At 51.0% G+C, this 13,734-nt stretch overlaps 1 long non-coding RNA gene across 1 annotated transcript; it reads left to right on the forward strand.

The window, feature by feature from the left end:
- The first annotated feature begins 11,570 nt into the window (after positions 1 to 11,570).
- On the forward strand, positions 11,571 to 13,734 carry LOC127342206 (uncharacterized). Its single transcript, XR_007876345.2, has 2 exons — positions 11,571 to 11,980; positions 13,582 to 13,734. It is a non-coding gene; the product is annotated as an uncharacterized lncRNA (long non-coding RNA).

Genomic DNA, 13,734 nt, shown 5'->3' on the forward strand with positions numbered 1-13,734 from the left:
CTCCAATCCTCGCCGAAGAGGAAGAACGAGGACAACCTTCACTCCGAGGTGAACCCCCTCTCCTCCGACAATGAGAAGAAAGAAGGAGAAGTAGCGAAGGCCAAGGCCTCCCCTTCTGCCAAGCTCCCGCCGAAGAAGCGCTCCCGCATGTGGGCGGACAGCGAGGACGAAGATGACGACGAAGAAGGAGAAGAGGAGGAGGAAGATGAATCTTCCTCTTCCGCTGGGTACCCGCCGACGAAACGCTTCCGCTCTTGGGCGGACAGCGAGGATGATAATAATGACGAGGAAGATGAAGCTCCGACCAAAGGCTGGGGCAGCAGCGACGAGGAGCTTCCTGGGAGCAGCGCCGACGATATCGACGGCGGTGATGACGAGGACATCGACGACTAGTAGGATAGGACTAGTAGTAGCAGTGCACTAGGCACCAGATCCCTCTTTTGAGAGCCATCGGCTCTTTCTTGTAAAGCCGCTCCTTTGAACTAATGAAATTGTTCTTTCAATTCATCTTTCAATTAATCCAATCTCATTCCTTCCGCCTGTCATGCCAAAACCGATAGCAACGTATCGGATTTCTTTTCTTTTGGACGCCCGTGAAGCCGGACTCTCATGTCGATTAGCCCGTCGGTCAAACACTTCTCAATTTCAGGCTGCGATTTGATATCTGACCATAATTCTTCGCAATCCCTTAGCCGATGACTATTCATCGGCTATTTTGAGAATCTAGTCCCTTTCCTTCTCTTGCAGCGACAGGACGGTCCAAAACCTGAAAAAGCCGACGGCCTCCTTTCCCTATTCCTCTCCATAGCTTCAGTAGTCTTCTTTTGCAACATCTTACTATTTCAGAGAAGATCACAACGCAGGGCCAGTCGATGCGACTCCAATCGGCTCCCAAATCAGAGCATCTACCAAGTTAACTGCCCCCCGAGCCTTAATCAAGGCGAGAATACAGGCGAGGATGCACAGGTCGCTGATCAGTTTCTACTGAACATCGATGTTGATGTAAACTTTGAGCACATAGCCAGTAGGCCTTGGTCTTGTGTAACTGTACTAGAGTCGATGGCCGCGCATCGGCTTCGCTTCTTGCGCAAAATTTTTTTTATTTGGCCGATTTTTCTTAATCGGCCCCCCAATGTTTTACTGCACGCATGTTTACACACGTTTATCTGCACATGTTCATCTGACTGTATGCCCCCCGAGCCGAATCTGCCAGATGACTGCAGATATCGGCTTTTATGGTTAGCCAGGGCACTGCACTTGCACGTCGGCTCCGCGAGGATTCGTGATGACTTTCATCCGCCGACGTGGCCGCTGCCCAATAGATTGATGTTGAACACAAGCAGCAATATGTGGTGAAGATAATTTTGGCCGATTGCTGGAATCGGCCTCCATATCAATTGAAGCATTGAGTGAAGGTTCTGTAATGTTCCTTCATAATTTTTGGGGCCGATCACAAGGATCAGCCTCGCCCCGTTTGCTCATTGGTTTAATCTTGCTACTCGGTCAGGCTGGTGGATAAAACCAGCCCAACCTCTGACTTGATGCGCCTGCTGTCGTCCACCTTGAGTGCATCGTAGAATCGTGGGGCACTAAGCTCCGTCAGACGGACGAGCACCATGTTTGTACCAGCCGATGTTTCATCATCGGCTTTCCTTTGCTTGGGGCGCCACTCTATTTTCCGTGGACGACCCTCTTCATCCAGGGTCTGCTGAACTTTCGCAGCCAGATCAGGTCGTGCCTTCCTTAGCGTATGCAAGTATAACCTTTCAGCTTCCTCCAGGCCGCGCAATCGCTGAACCCTGCGCTTTTGGGAACGGCTGAGTCCGTCAGGGCACCACCTTGGCCGGTGGTACCTGTCTTCTTCTTCTTCTTGTCCCTCGTCTTCAGAATCCTCGAGATCTGCCCACCGAGGGGACTCAGCACGTTTGCTTTGTGGCGGGAGAGGCCCTAGGCGCCTGAACACAGACACGTTGGCTGCCTCCTTCTTCTTCTGGTTGCATTCTGGGCAATTGCCGATTGTGGGCAATCGGCTCATTCCTGAATCCCAGCAGTGCCTAAAGAAGGGGCAGTCCCAGTGCCTGGCGTTGTCGTCTTGCTCCCCTGGTTCTTCTTTGGCACGGCACTTGTGCTCCTCCTCATCGCGATCATGCCGACGATGTCTTCTGGCTTCTCTGGCCAAACGATCTCTTTCATCATCATAGCTGGATCGTCGGCGTTGGTCATACTGACTCACATACTTGTTGAGGAGGTGATCAGAGAGGGGTCGCTGATATCTTATGTTTTTCACCTCTCCCTCTGTGACGTAGCGCTTGCCATCATGACGGAGCCGATCGCGTGGAGCGGCCTCCTCTGTGTCCTTGCTACGAGAGCAGCTGCCCTCGTCTCCATCTTTGCCAGAGTGGTTCCCAGGTCCTACCATGTTGATGCTGAACGAGGATCCTGGCTGGCAACCTTCAGGGTAAGTGCAGTCTACCATGTTAACGGCGGAAAAGGGCTGGGTGTCGACCTTCATGGCGTACTGGTTGAAAATTAGACGCCCTTTCTCTATCGCCGCTTGGATGTGCTGACGCCACACCCTGCAGTCGTTGGTAGCATGGGAGAGCGAGTTGTGCCATTTGTAGTATGGCTTTCCGTTCAGCTCTTGCACCGTGGGGAATTTGAGACCTTCAGGAATCGTCAACTGCTTCTCCTTGAGCAGGAGGTCGAAGATTTGCTCAGTCTTGGTCACGTCAAAATCAAATCCCCTGGGTGGGCCTGGTGGCTTTACCCATTTGCAGGATACGGGGGTTCCTCCCCGAGTCCATTCAGCCACTGCTACCTCTTGGTCTCCCGCAGGAACTTCGTCTTCCTCTGCATCGACCAGGACTACTGCACGCTTGAACTTGTCTTGGTACAGGTCCGGGTGGCGCTGTTCATATGCCGATAGTTTCTGAACCATGTGCGCCAGTGAGGGATAATCTGCTTGGGAGGCCATGTCCTTAAGCTGTGTTGCAAGGCCTGCTACTGCCAACTCGACTGCTTCTTTTTCAGTTATACGAACCGAATAACATCGGTTCCTAAGATTCCTGAAGCGCTGGATGTATTCCCGTCACGCTTTCTCCGCGCTTCTGACGTAGTTGTGCTAGATCGGCAATGCCAGACTCGGAAGCCTCTGAATGGTACTGCATATGGAACTGCTCTTCCAACTGCTTCCAAGTCCGGATGGAGTCTGGTGGCAAAGAGGTGTACCATCCGAAAGCCGATCCCGTGAGGGACTGTGAGAAGAGCCTCACGCGTAGTTGATCCGACACTGAAGCCGGTCCTAGTTGCGCCAAATATCGGCCGACGTGCTCGATGGAGCTGGAACCATCTGATCCACTGAATTTGGAGAAATCAGGGAGCCGATATTTAGGTGGCAGCGGGATCATCTCGTAGTCGTCGGGGTACGGCTTGGAATAGCCGATTGCCCTCCTTTTCGGCACCATGCCGAACTGGTCTCTCAGTATGGTACTGATCTGATCCGCTGTGCTGGCTGCAGGAGTTGAACTCTGAAGATTCACCGGGGTGGCGTACTTAGCCAGCCATGTTTGCTTTTCCAGCTCTGAGCCAACTGCTGGAGCTGAGCTCTGGAGGTTCGTCGGGGTGGCGTACTTAGTTAGCCACGTCTGCTTCTCAAGCTCTGTCGCTGACGTCCCTCCTGTTTTCCCAGAAGTCCCTGATGTTGTGGCCTGGTTTGTGAGTGCCCAGTTGCCACAATCTGGCACATACGTGCACATGTACCCGTGAGGGATCTCCTTAGGCGCCTCGGGCAAGAACTGGTAGTCACTAGGGTCACCACCGATCTTGTAGACGACGAATGCCGGTGTAGCCAGCACTTCTGGTGCTGCCAACGCATATGGCAGCGGTGGACAGGACTGGAGTGGCAACTCTCCTTGATGCATCCCGAGAGCTGGTCCTGACGGCGAGTACTGGTGCCTCATGATCTCCTGGATCACGCGAAGAGCGACACGCTCCAACGTGTTGACCAGGTTCTCAGAGTGACGGTGTAGCGAGTGAGCCACCAAGTAGTTGATCTCCTGCCGCAGGGACCTGGTGCGTTCCTCCGACGGGGCAGAGAGGTCTATCCCATCGAGTGCACCTTGCGGTGAGAACCCCTTCCATCTGATGCCATGTGAACGGGTTCTCTGGAAAGAGCCGATGAGGTCGGCTTCGAGGGTGACTTTGATCTCGTCATACCTCTTCTTGAGCTCGCCAGGCAGCTCCTCGTAGGTGACTGGCGTGCCGTCCGCCATCTCAGATGTAGATGGCGATGTGGTTGATGTAGAAGCTTGTCCCACCGGGCGTGCCAGAATGTGTTGACTGTCAAAACCCACCGGCGGGCAGCGACGATCAACACGGTAGAGCCGGGAACAACCTAGAGCTGCGGCTGGCTGAGGTCCCTCCGAGCGACGGCCCGCAAAGCCTTCTGGTCACACGTCCGATGCTGATTGCAAGGGCGTGCCACCTGACCTATACCTGGTCAGGAAGGTGATGGAGATGCCTCGTTAGTTTCCTGCATGGCATACACGTAAACATTAAATACGAGCCTCGATCGGCTCTCAGGTTATCCTGTGAATCGGCTCAGGGAGCCGATCCACCCATGATTCGTACGGGGTGCACGAATATATGGTGGTCCTGCTTGATCAAGATAAAGCTAATGAGATCTACGACGATTTAGGGTTTTCACCGCATAATCGGATCATCCTACTCCAGGTTGGGCCTCGCGGCCACGCACGGTGATCGTAAGCCGATCCTAAACAAGGCCTAAAAACCAACACGAAGTTGATCCCCGGAACATCCTGTTTAGGACTAGCGAACGACACCCTACGTGCCGCTGGATCCTCCCCCCCTTTGTAAGGCCTAACTATTGCAGATATTAAACTAATCCTTGTAGAACAAGGAGCAATCGTAACGGATCAGATCTACTAAATAATGATCAAGCGGGGTGCCGCCCCCACACCTAAGATAGGTGTGAGGGCGGCTAGACATGCAAGGGTTGCACTACGATAGCATGTTACGCGAAGAACTATGCTAACCCTAACACATCTATGATAACTACGTTGCTCGCCATCAACAAGGCTTCAGTACGAGCAACGCATGAACAACGTGGAGCTTGTGCTGCCTAGATCGCAAGATGCGATCTAGGCAGCATGTCGCTTACCGGTAGAAACCCTCGAGACGAAGGAGTTGGCGATGCGCCGAGATTGATTTGTTTGGTTGAACGTGTGTTGTTGTTTATTCCATAAACCCTAGATACATATTTATAGTCCAAGGGACTTTCTAACGTGGGAATAATCCCCACCGTGCACGATACAAACTCTAACTTTTAATCTAAGATACAATCTACTATAATTAAAGATACACGGGCAATCCAGCCCAAACTCCTCGTGCAAGGCCGCTTCAGAGATCTTCCACGTGTAATCTTCCAAGCCCATCTCTCTTACGGCCCACCTCCTGATTTGGCCAAAATCTGGTGATAACAGATCCCTCACGGGTACATGTGCACATACGTGCCAGACTGCGGTAACTGGGCACTCACAAACCAGGCCGCGACAGCAGGGACTTCTGGGAAAGCAGGAGGAGCTTCAGCGACAGATCTTGAGAAGCAGACGTGGCTAGCTAAGTACGCCACTCCGACAAACCTCCAGAGCGCAGCTCCTGCAGTTGGCTCAGAGCTGGAAAAGCAAGCATGGCTGGCTAAGTATGCCACTCCGGCGAATCTTCAGAATTCGACTCCTGCAGCCAGCACCGCGGATCAGATAAGTACGATCCTGAGGGACCAGTTCGGCATGGTGCCGAAAAGGAGGACAATCGGCTATTCCAAGCCGTACCCCGATGAATACGAGTTGGTCCCGCTACCACCCAAGTATCGGCTCCCTGACTTCTCCAAGTTCAGTGGATCAGATGGTTCCAGCTCCATCGAGCATGTGAGCCGATATTTGGCACAGCTAGGAACGGCCTCAGCGTCGGATCCACTACGCGTGAGGTTCTCCGCACAGTCCCTCACGGGATCGGCTTTCGGGTGGTACACTTCGTTGCCACCGGACTCGATCCGGACTTGGAAGCAGTTGGAAGAAAAGTTCCACATGCAGTTTCACTCAGAAGCTTCCGAGGCCGGCATTGCCGATCTAGCTCAAATACGTCAGAAGCATGGAGAAACCGTGGCAGAATACATCCAGCGCTTCAGAAATCTGAGGAACCGATGTTATTCGGCTCGTGTGACTGAAAAAGAAGCAATCGAGTTGGCAGTGGTGGGCCTTGCATCGCAAATCAAGGATATGGCCTCCCAAGCAGACTACCCTTCACTGGCGCACATGGTTCAGAAACTGTCAGCATATGAACAGCGCCATCCGGACTTGTACCAGGACAAATTCAAGCGGGCGGTAGTCCTGGTTGAGGCAGATGAAGACGAAGGTTCTGCGGGAGATCAAGAGGTAGCAGTGGCTGAATGGACTCGGGGGGCAACCCCCGTGTCCTGCAAATGGGTTAAGCCACCAGGTCCACCCAGAGGGTTCGATTTTGACGTGACCAAAACTGAGCAAATCTTCGACCTCTTACTCATGGAGAAGCAGTTGAAGATACCCGAAGGCCTCAAAATCCCCACGGTACAGGAGCTGAACGGAAAGCCCTATTGCAAATGGCATAACTCGGTCTCTCATGCCACCAACGACTGCAGGGTGTGGCGTCAGCAGATCCAAATGGCGATAGAACAAGGACGTCTGATTTTCAACCAGTACGCCATGAAGGTCGACACCCACCCCTTCCCCGCCGTTAACATGGTGGAGTGCACTTACCCTGAAGGTTGCCAGCCAGGATCCTCGTTCAGCATCAACATGGTAGGACCTGGGCACCACTCTGGCAAGGATGGAGACGAGGGCAGCTGCTCTCGTAGCAAGGACACAGAGGAGGCCGCTCCACGTGATCGGCTCTGGCACGATGGCAAGCGCTACGTCACAGAGGGAGAAGTGAAGAACATAAGATATCAGCGACCTCTCTCTGATCACCTCCTCAATAAGTATGTGAGTCAATATAGCCAACGCCGACGATCCAGCGACGATGATGATAGTGACCGTCTGGCTAGGGACGCCAGGAGACATCGTCGGCATGATCGCGATGAGGAGGAATACGAGCGCCGTGCCAAGGAAGAATCGAGGGAGCAAGACGACGAAGATAGGCACTGGGACTGTCCCTTCTTCAGACACTGCTGGGATTCAGGAATGAGCCGATTGCCTACAATCGGCAATTGCCCAGAGTGTAGACAGAAGAGGAAGGATGCGGCTAATGTGTCCGTGTTTAAACGTCTAGGGCCTCTCCCGCCTCGAAACAAACACGCTGAGTCCCCTCGGATGGAAGATCTCGAGGATTTGGAAGACGAGGAAGAAGAAGACAGGTACCACCGACCAAGGTGGTGCCCTGATGGACTCAGCCGTTCCCAAAAGCGTAGGGTTCAGCGATTGCACGGCTTGGAGGAAGCCGAAAGGTTATACCTGCACACGCTAAGGAAGGCGCGGCCTGATCTGGCCGCGAAAATTCAGCGAATCCTGGATGAAGAGGGTCGACCACAAAAAATGGAGTGGCGCCCCAAGCAAAGGAAAGCCGATGATGAAACATCGGCTGGCACAAACATGGTGTTCATCCTTCCTTCAGAGTTCAGCGCCCCGGGGTTAGACGAGGCACCTGTGGCACAACTTGACTGCGGCCCACGGCCGGTTATCTTTGAGAAGCCACGAGAAAGAAGTTACAGACATCTGAAGGCCCTGTACTTGCGAGGTTATATCGATGGGAGGCCTGTCAATAAGATGCTGGTGGACACTGGAGCGGCAGTCAACATTATGCCATACTCTATGCTACGTCGGTTGGGACGCTCTAGCTCGGATCTGATCAAGACCAACGTGACATTGAGCGATTTCAACGGCCAAGCGTCTGACGCACAAGGTGTTCTGAACGTGGATCTGACCGTAGGGAGGAAAACTATCCCTACGACGTTCTTCATCGTCGATAGCAAGAGCACCTATGCTGTTCTGCTAGGAAGAGATTGGATCCACGCCAACTGTTGCATTCCCTCCACGATGCACCAATGCGTAATACAATGGGATGGAGATGAGGTAGAGGTCGTCCAGGCCGATGACTCAGCCGAGATTTCAACGGCTGGCATGAACGCTTGGGAAACAGCAGGCCAAGAGCCACTCTCAGGTATCAATTTGGACGACTGCGAGCGCATCGACGTGACGAAGGGCAGGGTTAGGCTGGTCTTATCCACTGGCCTGACCGTGTAGCAAGAACAAACCGATGAGCAAACGTGGCGAGGCCGATCCTTGGGATCGGCCCCAAAGATCTATGAAGGAACATTACAAAACCTTCATTTGAGCGCTTCGATCAATATGGAGGCCGATTCCAGCAATCGGCCAAAATTATCCTCACCACATGGTCTGCTTGTATGCAACGTCAATCTACTGGGCAGCGGTTTATGTCGGCTGATGAGTCAGGGAAAATCAACATTGGTCCTACCGAAGCCGACGTGCAAATACAGTGCCTTGGCTAAACTACAGAGCCGATATCTGCAGTTACCTGACAGATTCGGCTCGGGGGGAACCTAAATCAGATGAACATGTGCAGGTGAACATGTGTGCAGTGAAATATTGGGGGCCGATAGAAAAAATCGGCCAGTAAAAAAAATTCATGATATACAGCCGATGCAAGGACATCGACTCTAGTTCAAGACGCGGCTACACAGGATCTATTTGCTGTGTGTTCGAAGCGCGGATCTTCACCAAGTCCAGTTCAGCTGTGGGGCCTGCTGCTTCCTCGAGAGAGTAAACAATGAGAGCTTCCTCAGCTGCATTGGGCCGATTCTGGTGCCTGAACCTTCTCTTCAAGGATTTTCAACCCTTTATGCTAGTTCAGCAGTACTGTCAGAAGAAATATATCGGCTTTCAAGGGAGGAGAGGTGATCGGCTCTGGTGCATCTACTATCGGCCTGGCTAAGTTGGCCACTGTCTCAGCTACGCTCATAAGACTTCTGCATAGTGGCTGTCTCAATTGACTGAGTTCAAGGCCCTTGGTCTGATTTGTGCATCCTCACCGATATTCTCGCCTTGATTAAGGCTCGGGGGGCAGCTCGCCCGGTAGGTGCTCTGTTTAGGAGCCGATTGGGGTACCATCGGCTGATCCTTCGTCACAACCTTCTTCACAAAATGATGAATGCTCGCAGAAGAGGATCGCTGGAGCTGGTGGGAGAAATTTAAGGGCTTTCTTGAAAACTCTACATTATCCACCAGATTTCAAGGGCATCAACTGAAGAATTGAAGGATGGTTTTGTGAAGGACCGATGCGTTGCTATCGGCTCATTAAGCATTGGCTAAGTGGACAAATCGGCAAAATCAGTATGAGGGGAAATCGGCTAAATTGTCTCAAGGGAAATCGGCAAAGTCAAATTGGGGAAATTCTTCATTGATAAGCAGGATTTCTTACATAAAGAGCTGATTGCTCCCAAAAGGAAGTACTAGGGGATACATTGCCCCGTCTACTGCTGCTGATCCTATGCTAATGGTCCTATCTACGGGCCGTCGCTGCCCTCGTCGTCGCCGTCGCCGCTGTCGGCGCTACTCCCGGCGGGCTCGTCGTCGCTGCTCCAGCGGCCACCGGCCGGGCCCTCATTGTCCTCATCCTCCTCGTCAGTGTCATCGTCGTCGCTATCGAAGTCGCTGAGGTTCCCCGGCCAGGGGCAGAACCGTTTGGCCAGCGGCTCGTCGGAGGAGGTGTCGTCCTCCTCCTCTTCCTCCTCCTTCTCCTCCTCCTCCTCCTCGGGAGAGGTGAAGTCGTCGCAGGAGAAGCGATCATCATCGCTCTCCTCCTCCGTTTCCCCGTCTGCGAGGAAGCAGAGGTCACTTTCCCCGTCGGTCAAGGACTTGTCGTCCTCTGACCAGACGGAGAAATCATGGCTGGATTCCTCCCCGGCCTCGATGGCACGGCGGGTGTTGGCCGCATGGACCTCCGCCAGGTTCGGCTCCGGTGTCGGCTCGCGGGAAGAGGAGGACTTGGTGGAAAGATCCGATGAAGCAGAGGAGGAAGAAGACATGGTGGCGCAGGAGGGCTTTTGGAGTGCTAATGCGAAGGGGATGCGGAAGCAAACTGTTTGGAGCGGTTAAATAAAAGGGGATATAGTGGAAATTCAATGCCACAGCAGTTTCCGAGGAAGTGGTGCCTAAAAAAAAACTGCCAGGTCACGCGGAGAAGTTGAGAAGGCAAGGCATCATGATGAAGGGTACTGCGACGGTTCTGCTCTGCCACGACATGACCCAACGAAGAAAAAGCAGAGTGATTTTGGAATTATCAATTCCAAAACCAGGGGGGCATGTGTTATCACCAGAATTTGACCGAGTCAGAGGTGGGCCGCGATCAAGATGGACTTGAAGATTATACGTGGAAGAATATACGTGAATCGGCCTGTTATGCAAGGTTTGGGCTAGTTTGCCCATGTATCTGTAACATAGTAGATTACGTGTCGGTTAGTTAGAGTTTGTCTCGTGCACGGTTGGGATTATTCCCACGTTAGAAAGTCTACGGACTATAAATATGTATCTAGGGTTTATGAAATAAACAACAACCATCGTTCAACACAAATCAATCTAGGCGCATCGCCAACTCCTTCATCTCGAGGGTTTCTTCCGGGTAAGCATCATGCTGCCTAGATCGCATCTTGCAATCTAAGCAGTACAAGTTTATTCATTACCATGCGTTGCTCGTACTGAAGCCTTTTTGATGGCGAGCAACGTAGTTATCTTAGATGTGTTAGGGTTAGCATTGTTCTTCGTATCATATGCTGTCGTAGTGCAACCCTTATACATCTAGCCGCCCCTACACCTATCTTAGGTGTAGGGGCGGCACCCCGCTTGATCATTATTTAGTAGATCCGATCCATTACGGTTGCTCCTTGTTCTTCAAGGATTAGTTTAATATCTGCAATAGTTAGGCCTTACAAAGGGTTGGAGGATCCAGCGACGCGTAGGGTGTAGTTTGCTAGCCCTAGACAGGATGTTCCGGGGATCAACCTCGTGTTGGTTTTTAGGCCTTGTCTAGGATCGGAAACTACGATCACCGTACGTGACCGCGAGGCCCAATCGTGAGTAGGATGATCCGATTATGCGGTGAAAACCCTAAATCGTCGTAGATCGTTTTAGCTTTATCTTGATCAAGCAGGACCACCATATATTCGTACACCTTGTACGAATCATGGGTGGATCGGCTCTTTGGGCCGATTCACAGGATAACCTGAGAGCCGATCGAGGCTCGTATTTAATGTTTACGTGTATGCCATGCAGGAAACTAAGCGAGGCATCTCCATCACCTTCCTGACTAGGTATAGGTCAGGTGGCACGCCCTTGCACCAGCATCGGACGTGCGTGCCGGAGGCTTTGCGGGCCGTCGCTCGTAGGGACCAGGGCCAGCCGCAGCCCTAAGTTGTTCCCGGCTCTACTGTGTTGCCCGTCGCTGCTCGCCGGTGGGTTTCTGACCGCAACAGCACCGCTGTTTATCATCGTGGCCTTGCCACCTGTTTCCCCGCCAACACCCTCAGGCTTGACGCCACCCCTACTCCGGCCAGTTCTGGTCACTACGGCCTTGCCGCGCACCTGCCCGAGCTCAGGCTGCTTCGCCTCCGCTGGTTTCCTATCGCCACCACGCACACACACACGCTCGCCTCAACTACTGATATTCGACGCTGGCTGGACAACATTCTCTGCAACCCCGACGTCATCGACCTGCTGCTATTGTGTTTCTGTACTGGTATATGTGAGGATTTGTGGCAGTAGAAATGGCATGGTGGCGGTGTACTAGTGCGGTGATGGTTTGCTGGTGGTGGTGGTGTGTTGTTGCCACTGCATCCCTGACTTCGACGCCGGCGGGACGGTGCTGCCGGCGCAACCTCGGCGTCGGCTCCTACATCTCTTCTCTGCAATGCAATGTGAGCTAATTCCCCTTCTTGACTCTGCCTATGATCATGCATGGGTGGCTTGTGCTTGTGTAAATTGCTCCATTTTGGATGATGTAGACATCCTAAGCATGTGTGGCTTCTGTCTAATTTATTTCTGGTTAAATATGATTGGGCTTAATTGATAGCTTGTTGTGGCTAGATGCCTTGCTGGTGGCTTATTGATTACTTTGAATTATTCTGAGTCTGCCAAGCTTGATAGATGTGCATTTGTGCTACATATTCAGTGATGCTATTTTATATCTCTGAATTGGTATTGCTCCCTATCACTGGTGATATGATTTTGTAGCTGTCCAATTTGACAGTGAATATATGATAGTGATGATTCCAAGTTGAATTAACTAGGAAAATGATTTGATTTAATTTGATTTGAATTGCAAGTGTGGTTACTAGTTGGAGTTGTACTATCAGTGGTTAATTTGAATGATTTCTGGCTATGCAAGCGAGGAAAATAGGTCTATGTACTTGTGTTAAACTACTTGGTGGCTTCTGCTGCTTTTAGATCTGCTGCTGTGATGCCTCCCTAGTGGAGTGTACATAGCAATAGATTTAAACAGTATGATCTGCTGCTATTTGTCCCTGCCAATTTTCTGTGATCTAATATTGATAAGAAGTGATGCTTTTTCTTGATCTGTTGACCTTGCCTGTGTATATTTCTGATGGTCTTGCTGTGGGATTCAAAGGCTTGAATGATCATGTGACCATATTGTGTGCGGAATATCCTATATGTGTATGTGGTGGTGCAAAGCAATTGCTTGGCCAACTCCCATGACAAGGTTTACCTACTGGCTTCTCTCTTTTGGATAGTAAATCATAAGAACAGATATTATCTTGATTTGGTTGCCTTGCCAATGATGCAAAGACTGAGGCACAATATTGGATAAGAACAAATACTATGACTTTGCTTTTAATTCTCTGTGATGACTTAGCATAGCACTACTATGCATATCTGAGAGAAAATCCATCTCTCCATCCTCCTAGATGAAAATCTAGTTGAATGGTGGTTTTATGGAGTGTGGTATATTCTTCTCTTTATTTCCCCTGATCCTAGTTGTGCAAGATAGTATGCTAAGATGCTTATATTAAATCAATGGATCAACCTGTTGTAGCAGAGTGGAATAGCTTGTGATGATGACCTTGATCTACTGCTTGTTTTACTGCACCTCCTCCTAGCTTCTGGATTTGCTTACTGTTGTTGATCTAGCAGCTCTAGCTTGATCTTGGTGATGACCTACTTCTTCCTTGTTTGTTTCTTGTTGATTATCTAATATTCTGGATGGATGAAGAACATAGAATGTTCTTGGTGGTTCCTGGGTTGGTTGATGTGTGCGGGGAGAAATGTGGTGCTTAGACAGTGTAGGCTTTTTATATGTTTGCCTGCTGGTTTGCCTAGCCGACAGCACATCCATGCAAGCCTATGTGTGTGCTGCTAGCTTGCTTGGCTGGTGTATGTGGCCGGGTGCATCTCCCCTTGAGGATCAGCTCGGCCACCAAAATATCTATACGTTTCATCTTATTCTAACCTTGCCACTTGGCTTTACCATTCTGTCTATTCTTCTTTGTTTGTATTGCAGGTGATCACTTAAACAAGAGGTGATGATCTTCAAATTTAGTTTAGGATTTGATTCTCTTTTCTTATACTTGTAATTGTACTATATTATTATTCTTTATTATTTTTGTAAAGACTTTGTATTATTGTGTGAATATCAATAAAGGAATATTTTTCC

Source organism: Lolium perenne, chromosome 3, assembly GCF_019359855.2.
Source record: "Lolium perenne isolate Kyuss_39 chromosome 3, Kyuss_2.0, whole genome shotgun sequence".
In the NCBI taxonomy this organism is placed as follows: Eukaryota; Viridiplantae; Streptophyta; class Magnoliopsida; order Poales; family Poaceae; genus Lolium; species Lolium perenne.